At 36.6% G+C, this 15995-nt stretch overlaps 1 protein-coding gene across 9 annotated transcripts in view; it reads left to right on the forward strand.

The window, feature by feature from the left end:
• PHKB (phosphorylase kinase regulatory subunit beta) overlaps positions 1-15995 on the forward strand; it is a 227997-nt gene that overhangs the window by 198147 nt on the left and 13855 nt on the right. The gene's annotated exons all lie outside the window — the stretch shown is intronic.

Raw genomic sequence — 15995 nt, forward strand, 5'->3', positions numbered from 1 at the left:
TCATATTAATACAAAAACAGGCAAGCCGATCAATGGAATAGAGAACCCAGAAATAAACCCATACACCCACAGTCAATTCATCTTCAAAAAGGAGGCAAGAATATAAAATAGGGAAAAGACAGTTGCTTCAGCAAGTGGTGCTGGCAAAGTTGGACACCTGTGTGTAAATCAGTGAAGTTAGAACACACCCTCACACCATGCACAAAGGTAAATTCAAAATGGCTTAAAGAGCTAAACGTAAGACATGGCACCACAAAACTCCTAGAAGAGAACATAGGGAAAAACATTCTCTGACATAAATTGTACCAATGTTTTCTAAAGTCAATCTCCCAAGACAATAGGAATAAAAATAAATGGGACCTAATCAAACTTCCTTTGTACAACAAAAGAAGCCATTAAAGAAAAAAAAAAAGCCTATATAATGGGAGAAAATATTTGCAAATGATGTGACAAACTAGGGCTTAATCTCCAAAATGTACAAACAGTTCATACAATAAAAAAACCTAATCGAAAAATAAAAAGACCATAATAGACATTTCTCCAAAGAAGACATACAGATGACCAGTAGGCGCATGAAAAGATGCTCAACATCACAAATCATTAGAGAAATCAAAGCAACAATGAGATACCACCTCACATTGGTCAGAATGGCCATCATTAAAAAGTCTTACAAATGACAAATGGTGGAGAGGGGGTGGGGAAAAGGAACCTTCCTACACTGTTGGTGGGAATGTAAGTTGGTATAGCCACTATGGATAGCAGTTTAGAGGTTCCTGTGAAAATTGAAAATAGAATTATTAATACCATATGGTCTAGCAATCCCACCCCTGGGCATATACCCAGACAAAGGTATAATTCAAAAAGATACATGCACTCCTATGTTCATAGGCTCTTTGAAAAGAACAATAGTGAGTCTCTGTCAGGCACAAATACATGTGATTGTGTGTGAGGGTGAATAAGTGGGAATACAGGATGCTAATTTTGTGATTAAATCAATATCTTTACTATTTCTGTCCTACTTGACCTTCAATTGCTAATAAATTATAAGATGTTCTCCTGATTATGAATTTGTCAATTTCCCCTTGCATTTTTATCAGTTTTGCTTTCTATATTTTAATGCTTTGTTTTTGTTCATGTTACCTTGTAGTTTTAATGATACAATTTTGCTTGTGTCATTTATTTTCTAATTGAATTATTTTTTAAAAGTTATTTTTAATTTCAAACATCTACAAAAGCATAGAAAATAGTGTAATAAAGCCCATATTATTACTGAGCTTCAACAATATCATCATATAGCCGATTTTATTTCACTCATACCTCCCTACTATTCATCTCATCCATAGTCTCCTTTGATTCCATCATATTATTTAATCTGTAAATACTTCAGTATGTATCTCTAAGACATAGAGACTTTTAAAAAGCATAACCATGATCCCATTACAATGTATAAAATATAACAAATGAATTCCTTTTGTTTAATGTTCCTACCATTACTTTTTAATATTACTTTTTCTTTTTTATTGTTATTAACTTGGTATAGTTTTCCATTTGTTTACCTTCAGTGTTCTTTTTTCATTTTGATTAGGTATGTCTTTTATATTTAACATCTATGCTCTATTTACTTTTAATCTAATCTGAGATTATCTTGTAATAGAAATATATATGTCATATTTTTGCCATTTCATTTCTATTTCGACTTATTCCTGCCATTTTATTTTGTTTTCTAGTTACCATGCTTTTTTGTTCTTACTTTTTTTCTTTCTCCTTTATTGCTAGGTTGATACCCTTTCATTTCTTAGTTTTAATTTTGGATGTGAGTTTGAAGCACTTTATGTAAAATGATCACCCATATTTTTCCTTCAAAAAATTTCATTAAAAACTAGTTGCTTTTTGGGAATTATCTGCAAGCCTCTTTGATCAATAATTCTAATTTTTGAAATTTAGACATACTTAAGAGCAGTCTTCATTTCGGCCTTGTTTGAAATAGTCAAACACTGAGAATAACACTGAGATATCCATAAGTAAGAAATAGTTCAAATAAGTTGTTAGCCATATAATAAAATGTTTTGCCACCATTACAAGTAACAAGATAAGGTTAATACACTGGCATTTATAAATTTTTGTTATTGTTCAATCACTAAGTCGTGTCTGACTCTTTGTGACCCCATGCCTGGACTGCAGCATGCCAGGCTTCCCTGTCCTCTATCTTCCAGAGTTTGCTCAAGTTCATGTTCATTGAGTCAGTGATGCCAAGTAACCATCTTATCCTCTGACACCCCCTTCTTTTGCCTTCAGTATTTCCCAACAGCAGGGTCTTTTCAAATGAGTTGGCTCTTCACATCTGGTAGCCATAGTATTGAAGCTTCAGCATCAGTCCTTCCAGTGAATATTCATGGTTGATTTCTTTTAGTACTGACTTGTTTGATCTCCTTGCAGTCCAAGGGACTCTCAAGAGTCTTCTCCAGCACCCACAATTCAAAAGCATCAATTCTTCAGTTCTCAGCCTTCTTTATGGTCCAGCTCTCACATCCATACATGACTACTGGATAAACCGTAGCTTGGACTATATGGACCTTTGTTGGCAAAGTGATGTCTTTGATTTTTAACACGCTGTCTAGGTTTGTCATAGCTTTCCTTCCAAGAAGCAAGCATCTTCTAATTTCATGGCTGTAGTCATCATCCACAGTGATCTTGGAACCCCAAAAAAAAAATCTGTTACTGCCTCTACTTTTTCCCCTTCTGTTTGCCATGAAGTGATGGCATTTATAAGTATCCAAGATAAATTAAGTGAAAAAAGTTGCTAATTTTTTCCATATTTTATCAAATTATTGTATATATATATATGTGTGTATGTATGTATGTCTATATGGAAAAATATACATAAAATCACTGTCAGTTACTCTCTGTGAGAGATTTCTACTTTGTAAGTTGTGTTCAGTTTTATTTAAATTATTTTAGTTGAGGTTATTAGTTTTCAAACTATTTGCCTAATTTCAATTAGAGTATATTTCAGATGAGCTTCCTATTCTTTATCTCCTTTTTCTTTCAATTGAGAATTGAACTCATTCTGCATAGAATTTGACCTGCCTTTTTACCCCTTAAAATAGTTCCTTTTAAATATTATTAATAGGATGTATTCCAAATCAGTTATAAGAACTGTGAATTATATCCTGATTGTTCAGTCTCTATTAGCTCTAAAATTTTCCACTTCAACTTTTGACTACATGTGGGGATGCAGAAATGGGTCTTCTTGTGAGTTGTCTCTAGTTGAAATGTGATTCTTCATATCCATACAATCATTAAAAGTACTCTGTTATCACAAGTTAAGGCATTTCTCTGAGGCTGATTTAGGAGTATAGGTTATAACTCTTCCAAAACACATTCTCTGTAATAAATGTTCTATTCAGGAGACTCTTAAAGCAGTAGTCATCTTTGCTGTGACTTAAGCAAAGTTTTAGAGTGAAAGTAACTGTTCCCCAGTATCTTACAATGCTATATTTTTCAGCCTCTAGTAGTGTTCCCTTTACTGTGTATTCAGCATTTTAGGCTGATTTATGTTCTCTCAAAAATCCAACATAATTTTCTTTCTTGAATTCAAATCTGACCTTCATTCTCTGCATGGAAATGAAGTGTGTTTCCGTTTAGTCAGTCAGTCTCTCAGTTGTGTCCGACTCTTTGCGACCCCATGAATCGCAGCACACCAGACCTCCCTGTCCATCACCGTCTCCCGGAGTTCACTCAAACTCAAGTCCATCAAGTCGGTGATGCCATCCAACCATCTCATCCTCTGTCGTCCCCTTCTCCTCCTGCCCCCAATCCCTCCCAGCATCAGTCTTTTCCAATGAGTCAACTCTTTGCATGAGGTGGCCAAAGTACTGGAGTTTCAGCTTTAGCATCAATCCTTCCAAAGAACACCTAGGACTGATCTCCTTTAGAATGGACTGGTTGGATCTCCTTGCAGTCCAAGGGACTTTCAAGAGTCTTCTCCAACACCACAGTTCAAAAGCATCAATTCTTTGGCACTCAGCTTTCTTCAGAGTCCAACTCTCACATCCATACATGACCACTGGAAAAACCATAGCCTTGACTAGTTGGACCTTTGTTGGCAAAGTAATGTCTCTGCTTTTGAATATGCTATCTAGGTTGGTCATAACTTTTCTTCCAAGGAGTAAGCATCTTTTAATTTCATGGCTGCAGTCACCATCTGCAATGATTTTGGAGCCCAAAAAATAAAGTCTGACACTGTTTCCACTGTTTCCCCATCTATTTCCCATGTAGTGGTGGGACCAGATACTATGATCTTCGTTTTCTGAATGTTGAGCTTTAAGCCAACCTTTTCACTCTCCTCTTTCACTTTCATCAAGGCTCTTTAATTCCTCTTCACTTTCTGCAGTTTATTCTAAAAATAGTTTTCTTCCTATTTTTGTATCTAATGTTCTATATGTTCAATGTCTTCTGTGAGAAATATTCTTTTTTCCTTAAACTTTCTCCCAAAATAAAAATGTCAGAACAAAGCATGTGACTTAGTATCTCATGATAGAAAAAAGCTTCATGAAGAAATTTGGCAGACAGCTTTATTCACTGTCCTGAAACTCGTCCTGGGATCAGTTGTGGCATTATATTTCCATTGTGGGTATTAAGAGTATTCCATTGTGGGTATTAAGTATTTTGGGTTTTTGCCCAAAATACTGTGTGTGTTTCCCCCATGTGGTGGACTCACAGGGTCAGCTCTAAAAACTAGGACATTGTCAGTTCGGGATAAGTCTAATTTTTTTTTTTTTATAAAGAAAATATATGCACAAAATTTATTTCATGTTGTGAATTTTCTGACAGCTTACCCATAATAGTACTTACATGGATGATTTCTTTCCAGTAGAATTTTCACATGACTTTGAAAATATTTGTTAAAATTGGAAGTTTCCCTTGTTTTTCAGTTATAAGGTTTCTATCCCATGTACATTTTTATATGGTTTTTTGTAGGTATAATTTATTTACAAATCAGTAAGTGAAAGAACTGGGACTTATACCCATACTGCCTGATTTCAAAGTTCTTGTTCTTCGTTCTTAAGTATTGTGCATGTTTTCACTTGCATATACTATTGCTCTTGTCTTGGAAACAGGCCTTACTGTGTTGCTGGTTTTTTTTTCTAAAACCTAGACCATATAGTCCCTTCTACTTGGTTTCAACCCATGACCTGTTTTATATTCAAGTATTCATGATGGTTTTTGTCATTAGTCAGCCTAGGATCAGTACTGTTCAGCATTGTACAGTACAAGGCACACTAAGGAGGCCAAACAGTTCCAAGTTAACAACCATAAAAAATAAGATTTTGCCTCCTTTATTCATGAGACCAAGAAAATGGGGATGATTTGAAACTGATTCTAAGTTATCCCCTTGTGCAGTGCAAGAGATATATTAAGATGCTATAAAAATTTAACAAAGTAACTTGCCCTTGGTTGCAAGACCAAAAACCAGAATTTGAACCTAGGGTGAATGACTCCAGAGTTCATGCTTCCCTATCCCTCTTCCAGCTGTCATGTCTATAAACTAGGGAGGCTGTCCCTGCTTTGGCTTCCTCATTAGATTATGGGGGTTCTAGGCAAGAAATGTGAAGGTCTTTTGTAAAAGATAAAACTTAGACAGTATTGGTCTGACATTTGGTGATTTGAGATCCTCTTGTGGCATTTGGAGAACAAGTATCTTGGGGATTTCTTTTTGCATGCCACAAATCCCAAGGAGGAGGATCCCATGCCCCACCCACCCCCACCAACAAACACACACATACTCATCTTCCAGTTCTAGGTTTTCAAAGACCTGCTCCCACAAGAAACATCCACCCTAGAAGTATCCCTTTCCACCATAGTTGATTCTCATTCAAGGCCCAATGGAATGATCCCCAAGCATTTCATATAGAAACCATGATGCAGAATTCCTTTTGGATTCTTGACTGCCATCTGAGATGGTCTTGCCCCTCCATCACCTGGTAGGACTTCATGAAACACATGGTAGACACTCACAAATCCTCCTGTGCCTACCCACATTGCTCCACCATATTAATGGAAAGGTTTTGGAACCCTGTCTCTACTCAAGGGATATCTTAACAACCTCAGAGAATTGCAGTTATCCTGTCTGTGGAGCTTGTGATAGTGCCTCTCTAAAAAGAAATAAAAGATATTTTTGTATCTTTTTAGTATATTTTTATTGCTCTTTATTCTTAATAAATTTCACTCAGACCTCAGCTCCTTAAGCGAATGGCTTCTGGGCATGTTAATATACTTCTCACAGCAAGCACATACTGTTTATGTGTCTTTTAAAAATTTACCTTGAATTAATTCCTGAAAGGTTTTAACTTGCTTAAAATTGATGAAAAATTATTCATTTATAGAGTCCTTGAGTGTCAAATTTTTTATAAATTGTTGGATTTGTTACTCTTTTAAGTCACCTGTTTGTAGCATGATTTTAAAAGAAAGAAGAGAAGGGATTTATACAAAACCTTTTTTTTTTTTCACTTCCTTATAAATTAAAGCATTTCAGACTCATTTATATTGACTTTTTACTGTTGTTTCTGTCATTTAAATGTTGAGTATGATTAAAGCTCTGGGAATTGGTGATGGACAGGGAAGTGCTGCAGTCAATGGGGTCACAAAAAGCAGGATACAACTGAGCTACTGAACTGATGATTAAAGACATTGATAGCTTCAGTCAGCTTTAACACCATGCGGCTACTGCTACTTAAGTCACTTCAGTCATGTCCGACTCTGTGCCACCCCATAGACAGAAGCCCACCAGGCTCCACCGTCCCTGGAATTCTCCAGGCAAGAACACTGGAGTGGGTTGCCATTTCCTTCTCCAATCCATGAACGTGAAAAGTGAAAGTGAAGTTGCTTAGTCATGTCCGACTCTTTGCAACCCCATGGACTGCAGCCTACCAGGCTCCTCCATCCATGGGATTTTCCAGGCAAGAGTACTGGAGTGGGTTGCCATTGCCTTCTCCAAATGTCAACATTCACTAGGCTGAATGGGCATAAAAAATAAGAATATTTGTCAATCAGAAATCTTCCAACAAACAAAAGCCCAGGAACAGATGGCTTCACAGCTGAATTCTACCAAAAATTCAGAGAAGAGCTAACACCTATCCTACTCAAACTCTTCCAGAAAATTACAGAGAAAGGTAAATTTCCAAACTCAGTCTATGAGGCCACCATCATCCTAATACCAAAACCAGGCAAAGATGCCACAGAAAAAGAAAACTACAGGCCAATGTCATTGATGAACATAGATGCAAAAATCCTTAACAAAATTCTAGCAAACAGAATCCAACAACATATTAAAAAGATCATATATCATAACCAAGTGGGCTTTATCCCAGGGATGCAAGGATTCTTCAATATTTGCAAATCAATCAGTGTGATACACCACATTAACAAATTGAAAGATAAAAACCATATGAGTATCTCAATAGATGCAGAGAAAGCCTTTGAAAAAATTCAATATCCGTTTATGATAAAAACCCTCCAGAAAGCAGGCATAGAAGGAACATACCTCAACATAATAAAAGCCATATATGATAAACCCACAGCAAACATTATCCTCAATGGTAAAAAAATTGAAAGCATTACCCCTAAAGTCAAGAACAAGACAAGGATACACTCTCACCACTACTATTCAACATAGTTTTGGAAGTTTTAGCCACAGCAATCAGAGCAGAAAAAGAAATAAAAGGAATCCAGATTGGAAACGAAGAAGTAAAACTCTCACTGTTTACAGATGACATGTCCTCTATATAGAAAACCCTAAAGACTCCACCAGAAAATTACTAGAGCTAATCAATGAATATAGTAAAGTTGCCGGATATAAAATTAACGCACAGAAATCCCTTGCATTCCTATACACTAACAATGAGAAAACAGAAATTAAGGAAATAATTCCATTCACCATTGCAACGAAAAGAATAGAATACTTAGGAATAAATCAACCTAAAGAAACAAAGGACCTATATATAGAAAACTATAAAACACTGATGAAAGAAAAAATGACACAAATAGATGGAGAAATATACCATGTTCATGGATCGGAAGAATCAACATAGTGAAAATGAGTATACTACCCAAAGCAATCTATAGATTCAATGCAATTCCTGTCAAACTACCAACAATATTTTTCAGAGAACTAGAACAAATATTTTCACAATTTGTATGGAAATACAAAAAACCTCGAATAGCGAAAGCAATCTTGAGAAAGAAGAATGGGACTGGAGGAATCAACCTGCCTGACTTCAGGCTATACTACAAAGCAACAGTCATCAAGACAGTATAGTACTGGCACAAAGACAGAAGCATAGATCAATGGAACAAAAATAGAAAGCCTAGAGATATAAATCCATGCACCTATGAACACCTTATCTTTGACAAAGGAGGCAAGAACATACAATGGAGAAAAGACAGTCTCTTTAACAAGTGGTGCTGGGAAAACTGGTCAGCCACTTGTAAAAGAATGAAACTAGAACACTTTCTAACACCATACACAAAAATAAACTCAAAATCGATTAAAGATCTAAACATAAGACCAGAAACTTTAAAACTCCTAGAAGAAAACATAGGCAAAACACTCTCTGACGTAAATCATAGCAGGATCCTCTATGACCCACTTCCCAGAGTAATGGAAATAAAAGCAAAAATAAACAAATCAGACCTAATTAAACTTAAAAGCTTTTGCACAACAAAGGAAACTATAAGCAAGGTGAAAAGACAGCCTTCAGAATGGGAAAAAATAACAGCAAATGAAGCAACTGACAAATAATCTCAAAAATATACAAGCAACTCCTGCAGCTCAATTCCAGAAAAATAAGCGACCCAATCAAAAAGTGGGCCAAAGAACTAAACAGACATTTCTCCTAAAAAGACATACAGATGGCTAACAAACACATGAAAAGATGCTCAACATCACTATCAGAGAAATGCAAATCAAAACCACAATGAGGTACCATCTCATGCCAGTCAAAATGGCTGCTATCAAAAAGTCTACAAACAATAAATGCTGGAGAGGGTGCAGAGAAAAAGGAACCCTCTTACACTGTTGTGGCAAGGCAAACTAGTACAGCTACTATGGAGAACAGTGTGGAGATTGCTTAAAAAACTGGAAATAGAACTGCCATATGTCCCATCAGTCCCACTGCTGGGCATACACACCGAGGAAACCAGAATTGAAAGATACACATGTACCCCAATGTTCATCGCAACACTGTTTACAATAGCCAGGACATGGAAGCAACCTAGATGTCCATCTGCAGATGAATGGATAAGAAAGCTGTGGTACATATACACAATGGAGTATTCAAATCAGATCAGTCGCTCAGTCATGTCCAACTCTTTGCGACCCCATCAATTGCAGCACGCCAGGCCTCCCTGTCCATCACCAACTCCCGGAGTTCACTGAGACTCACGTCCATCGAGTCAGTGATACCATCCAGCTATCTCATCCTCTGTCGTCCCCTTCTCCTCCTGCCCCCAATCCCTCCCAGCATCAGAGTCTTTTCCAATGAGTCAACTCTTCGCATGAGGTGGCCAAAGTACTGGAGTTTCAGCTTTAGCATCATTCCTTCCAAAGAACACCCAGGGCTGATCTCCTTCAGAATGGACTGGTTGGGGTATTACTCAGCTGTTAAAAAGAATACATTTGAATCAGTTCTAAGGTGGATGAAACTGGAGCCTATTATACAGAGCAAAGTAAGTCAGAAAGAAAAACACCAATACAATATATTGATGCATATTAATGGAATTTAGAAAGATGGTAACGATGACCCTATATGCAAAACAGCAACAGAGACACAGATGTAAAGAACAGACTTTTGGACTCTGTGGGAGAAAGTGAGGGTGGGATGATTTGAGAGAATAGCATTGAAACATGTATATTATCATATGTGAAATAGATCGCCAGTCCAGGTTCAATGCATGAGATAGGGTGCCCAGGGCTGGTGCACTGGGATGACCCTGAGGGGTGGGATGGGAAGGGAGGTGGTAGGGAGGATCAGGAGGGGGAACACTTATACACCCATAGCTGATTCATGTGAATGTATGGCAAAAACCACCATGATATTGTAAAGTAATTAGCCTCCAATTAAAATAAGTTTTTTAAAAAAAGAATATTTGTCTTGCTCATGGTATGTGTTACCCATAACTCTCCTGCCCTATATAAGCTTATATCTCTCTGTTTTAACCCCTTTCTCTCTCAGGTTTTTCGGTTTTTAATTTTATTTATTTACATCACCCACTGCATCAATTTCTAAACCAATACCACCATGTTTCTTTTCTCTTTTTCCCAAGGTTAATCCTGCCAGTGCAGTTTCTTTGACATTACTGCTATCAGGCACTCCAGTGAAGAAAATTAACCTGCTCACAGGATTGGTATTCTAGTCTGATAATGATTTGATTTGCTGTCTTGTTATTGATTTGTGCTCCAGCTTTCAGGTTGAAATAGATCAAGTTCCTGATAGGCCCATTACCATAAAGACCTCCAATCAACTGTTTTCTGCTCTAGGTCTGTCATTCAGGAGATAACCCTTGAGGATATATGTTATCAACTCTCTTTCATCACTGCTTTGCATACTGCCAGGTCATCCTCTGTAAGCAACTTGGATCATTGCATGTCTTCTATTGCCCACAGGAGCATCTGTGGGTCACCCATCCAGTGCTTAGAGAAGTCCATTGGTGTCACAGGTACCAGGCCTGTGGAGATAGGGAAAAGGAGGTAAATGCAGCTCTGAGGTCATTAGTGTAGTTTGATACTCATTCACAGGACTTTGCTTGTGACATTTGATACGAGGTAAGAAAGTGAGATGATAGAGTTCCACCTCTCTTTTGTTGTGATTAGATCACAGGTGGGGTGGGTGAGTGATTGTTCTCCAGTTACCAGACAGGAAGCTCACTTTACCTTATTAAATTGTCACCCTCTCTGTATTAATAGGAATCAAACAAAATATCCCTTCTTGCAACTTTCTTATTTCCTATCATATAGCTTAGTAAAATGCTTGCATACAGTTAGTCATTCACTTGTTTAGCAGTAAACGTGGCAAATACTTCTCAGTATCTTGAAATAAACTCAAAATAATTAATTTAAATGTTGTTTCTTGCTATGGATCAGTGCTATTGTTTATTGCATTTTTTTTTTTCTTCAGAAAATGTCAGCTGTTTCTGATTTGTCAATGATGTCAGATTTCCATCAACTTTATTTTCTATTTCACTCCTTAATTGGGGCAGGTTGGAAAGAAAAATGCCAGTACATATACAATATGCTAACCAACCTCACATCCCACAGAGTTTTTAGAAGGACAAGCTAATTCCCAGGACTATGTAGGAATACTAGTTTGCCTCTTCACATTTTTCTAGCAGTGTGGAGGAATTCATTGTCAAGTCAGACCATGATACGTTTGAAGGTTGATCTGGTCAGTCATGTGTATCTGCCTCTTTCTCATTTGCTTATTGGCAAGTAGAGCATGTCCCTGGTTCTTTAGACAGACTGAATTTATAAGGATCTTGTCCAAGGATAACCTTCATTCTTTTGACCTTTCACAGTTGCTTGCTTGCTTGCTTTCCCCATTTTGCATTAACTGCTTTTACACTGGAATTGTCAAATCAGGTTTGGTGACTTTGTCAGCAGCAATGAGGGTAAGAAACCAGATTTTCCCATGCAAGGAATTAATGCCCTTTTGTATTAGTAATTCTAAAAATTGGTTAAAATGTCTTTGATTTTACTCTCTTGGTTTTTTACTTTCTCGAAGTCTCTGACAGTTCATATCTAAAGCTGTTTTGATATGAACTCTGTTTTAGTCTTTTGAACAATTCCAAGCTAAACAGATTAACTTAACCAATATTTTTTAGTGAATGATTTATTTTTTTTAACAGTCTGACAAATAAGATTAATTTGTGCTCAAATCAATGAAAAACAGTCACCTTTCTTTGGTGGCTGCTGAGCACTATGTTTTCTGTAATTTGCTCACAGAACTGCTGAGACTTTGTGAATAGAAGTCTTGGGAAAATTTTTAGATCTCCAGCTATCTTTGTTTATGGCATTGAAGGTTTTAAAAGGTAAATGTGATAGATATTGTTTAGTTTTAATAGCTCAAGTTTTGGGAAGACCTTAAAAAGTGTTTTAAAATGTTTTTAATTACTTATTTTAAAAGAGGATATGTACCTCCTAAAGTTAAATTGATGTGGCACTTCTTCCAGCCTGAGTCTGAGAGTCAAGTAAAAGGAGTTTGCTAACATAATCTGAACATAACATCTGAACATAAAAATTGAACTCTATAATTTCAAAAGCCTTTTAACAATTTTTAACATAACATTCTTATTTTTTCTTCAAAATACTTTCATAAAATGAGCTAAACAAGTAATAGTAATATAGTATGCCCATTTGAAAAATAACTTGCAAATGGAGCTTAGTTGGTTAGTGACAGAATTGGTATTCAGGTCTGTCTTTATTGTTTTTGCTTTTCATCCTGACAAAATTTAACAATGTGTAATAGTAGAACAATTTGGTAAATTCTTATGTACTCATTATTTAAATGAGTAAAAGCAATTGTTAGTAATTTGCATTTACTGTATTTGCTTCTTTTTTTGCTGTAGATTATAAAGCAAATCTACGACATTTTGACTTTTACCCCTCATAATTTTAGTAAGTATATATCGAAAGTAAGGAAGGGGCTTGCCTGGTGGCTCAGTGGTAAAGAATCTGCCTGCCAGTGCAGGAGATGTGGATTTGATCCCTGGATCAGGAAGATCCCCTAGAGAAGGAAATGGTTTCTCCCACTCCAGTATTCTTGCCTGGAGAATCCCCCTGGACAGAGAAGCCTGGCAGGCTACAGTCCATGGAGTCACAAAAGAGTCAGACACAACTTAGCAACTAAACAACAACAAAAGTAAGGAAAAGGAAATTTTCTTAATAACCACAATACCATTATCACACCCAACACAATTAGCAATGATTCTGTAATATTACAATATTTTTATTCATGTTTTTCTGGTTGTTCCCAGAATGACTTTGTTTTATAAATAATCAGGGTTGCAAAGAAGGTCCCCACAAGGCACTAGTTGTTACATCGCTTAAGTCATGGTTAATCTAAAACAATACCCCTCACCCCATTATTCTTTTCATGATGTTAACTTGCTTGGGGAGACTTAAAAGATTGGTCTTTAAATCTGAAATTTGATGTTGCTTCTATTATACTAAGCTGCCTCAAATGTAAATTTTAAATGTTAAAGAAATACAATAATAAATAGAAAACAACTCTGTCTAACCTTAAAATTAAAAGTAGAATTTTTTATTTTAAAGAGTTCACAGAACAGTTTACAGTAAGTGAAATGTTGTAAGAATTAATTTCATAAGCGACTTTAAAATCAAAATAAAATCCAAAGTAGTAACTGTATCCTTGTGACTTTTATGTCTGTATTAGCATTTTGACTAAATGTAGTTCATAATAGTGAAGATGAACAAATAAATAAATTTTAGTGGTTTGGTGTTTTAGTCCCTAAGTCATGTCCAGCTCTTGCAATCCCATGAACCTGTAGCCCACCAGGCTCCTCTGTCCTTGGGATTCTCCAGGTGAGAATACTGTAGTGGGTTGCCATTTCCTTCTCCAGAGGATCTTCCCGACCCAGGGATCAAACCCTTCTCTCCTGCATCACAGGCAGATTCTCTACCAACTGAGCTATGAGGAAGTCCTAATAAATTCTAGTGTTTGGCAATAATATAAGTTTAGTCCAATTTTTCTTTTCAGCTGATTAGAGAAGTGCAAATTGTACATCTTAACTCTGTCACAAGTTCTGTTGCACGTATCAGAAAACTCACAAACATGTATTTTGTTGTTTGTAAATACCTTGTCATCTTTACTGTTCTTAACAAAGAGCAAGTATTAAATATTGGTCATGTACTGTCAGTGGTAATAGTATGTATTTTACATTATTATGTCCTATTCTTGAGTATTTCTTCATGGCTATATAATCTATCTCAGCATCCAACTGGCCTGCTAGTTAAATGCCTAACTTCCAGAAATGGCAACAACGAAGAATAGTGAAGAGGATAGGAAAAAGAGGCGAGAGTTGCCTTATCAGAAGGATTGGAGCAGTCACAGAGCAGGGACACACTGCTTTGTCTCCTGTGGCCTGGCTAAGTGGGCAGGGCGATATGCTTGGTTGATATTACTTACTGTTCAACCCGGAAACTGTTACATTTTTCCTACCATTTTCTTCCACTGAGAGACATTAAAGTCACTCCATAAGGATGCAGCAGTATTGTTTTGCAAGCCAGCCTTGGCAGAAAGACAAAGACTTTAATTTTTGGTTATTTCCGTCTAACTTTTTCATCTCTATACCTGTGATAAGCCTTGTAGGCAGTCTTTCAAAGGAGTGCATCAAGAGAAAGATACTGAAATATTCGGGTGCAGTAGCTTCCCTGTGTTAAGTCTTCATTGCTGTAACTAATGTTTCTGCCTGTGCACTGGCTGTACAGCCCCTCTTTTGAGACAAAACCTGAGTAAATAGAGACACATTCTTTCCAGATGCTAAGCTTTCCTGTCCCTGTCTGTTATTCAGTTTTCACCAGAGGATTTAAGGATAAAGTATAGGATTCTGCTGTGTAAAACTAATTCCCTAGCTTTTCCTAATGGTGTGTAGAGTTTTGATTCCCTAAGGCACAGTGTTATTTCCAGAGTTTTCTTCAATTTGCATAACTGGTTTATCTGACTTCTTTCCTCAGAATAACAGAAATGAAATGAGATGACACTATAAAAATACTAAAAGCTTCTCAAATTAAAGAGTAAAATTATTTACACATAAAATGATGAAATATTTTGGGCATATCCAGGCATATAACTACCAGGCACACAAACAGTGCTCAATAAATACTTTCCTAAATAATCATAATAAAGCTGTTTCTGTAATAAAAATATACTTTATGAACAGCATTTAAATATCTATTAAAGAATAGATTCTTCTGAAATCTGTTGAATAAAGTGTGTTCTCTAATATACTAGTTATCAGTTCAGTTCAGTTCAGTCGCTCAGTCGTGTCCAACTCTTTGCAACCCCATGAATCGCAGCACGCCAGGCAACCCTGTCCATCACCAACTTCCGGAGTTCACTCAGACTCACGTCCATCAAGTCAGTGATGCCATCCAGCCATCTCATCCTCTGTCGTCCCCTTCTCCTCTTGCCCCCAATCCCTCCCAGCATCAGAGTCTTTTCCAATGAGTCAACTCTTCGCATGAGGTGGCCAAAGTACTGGAGTTTCAGCTTCAGCATCATTCCTTCCAAACAAATCCCAGGGTTGATCTCCTTCAGAATGGACTGGTTGGATCTCCTTGCAGTCCAAAGGACTCTCAAGAGTCTTCTCCAACACCACTGTTCAAAAGCATCAATTCTTTAGCACTCAGCTTTCTTCACAGTCCAACTCTCACATCCATACATGACCACTGGAAAAACCATAGCCTTGACTAGACGGACCTTTGTTGGCAAAGTAATGTCTCTGCTTTTCAATATGCTATTAAGTTATAACTAACTAACACATTTATATGTGTCTCTGTATTTAAAAGGCAGGTACTTCTCTATCCCTTCTAATTACAAGGGAATGACTACAAAATAAATGTAATAGGTAAGAAATACTTGTCCTTCCTGGGAAAGGAGCATTTATATAATAGTATATCACAGCTCATTTCTTAGAATGAGTTCTTATCCTATTTATTTTTTTCATATATCTATTATTAAGAAAATAGTAATGTGACAGCTACTACTCATCAATCTCATTTGGTAAGAACCTAAGTTTATTTTCATGTTTTACTACCTTACCACATATGCAAGAACAGGCCTCATTTTTAACAGTCTAATCATGTCACATAATCTTGATGGAAGTAATTCTATCAGAAGTTCAGGAAATTTAAATAGCCTTTTTCATTCTTCTTTGGATGGGTCAGTGCTGTTAAGGGCATTGCAATGAGAAGCACAAGG

The sequence above is a fragment of the Bos grunniens genome, chromosome 18 (assembly GCF_055505025.1).
Source record: "Bos grunniens cultivar Pamir isolate PY7600 chromosome 18, Bosgru_T2T1.0, whole genome shotgun sequence".
NCBI classification, from domain to species: Eukaryota; Metazoa; Chordata; class Mammalia; order Artiodactyla; family Bovidae; genus Bos; species Bos grunniens.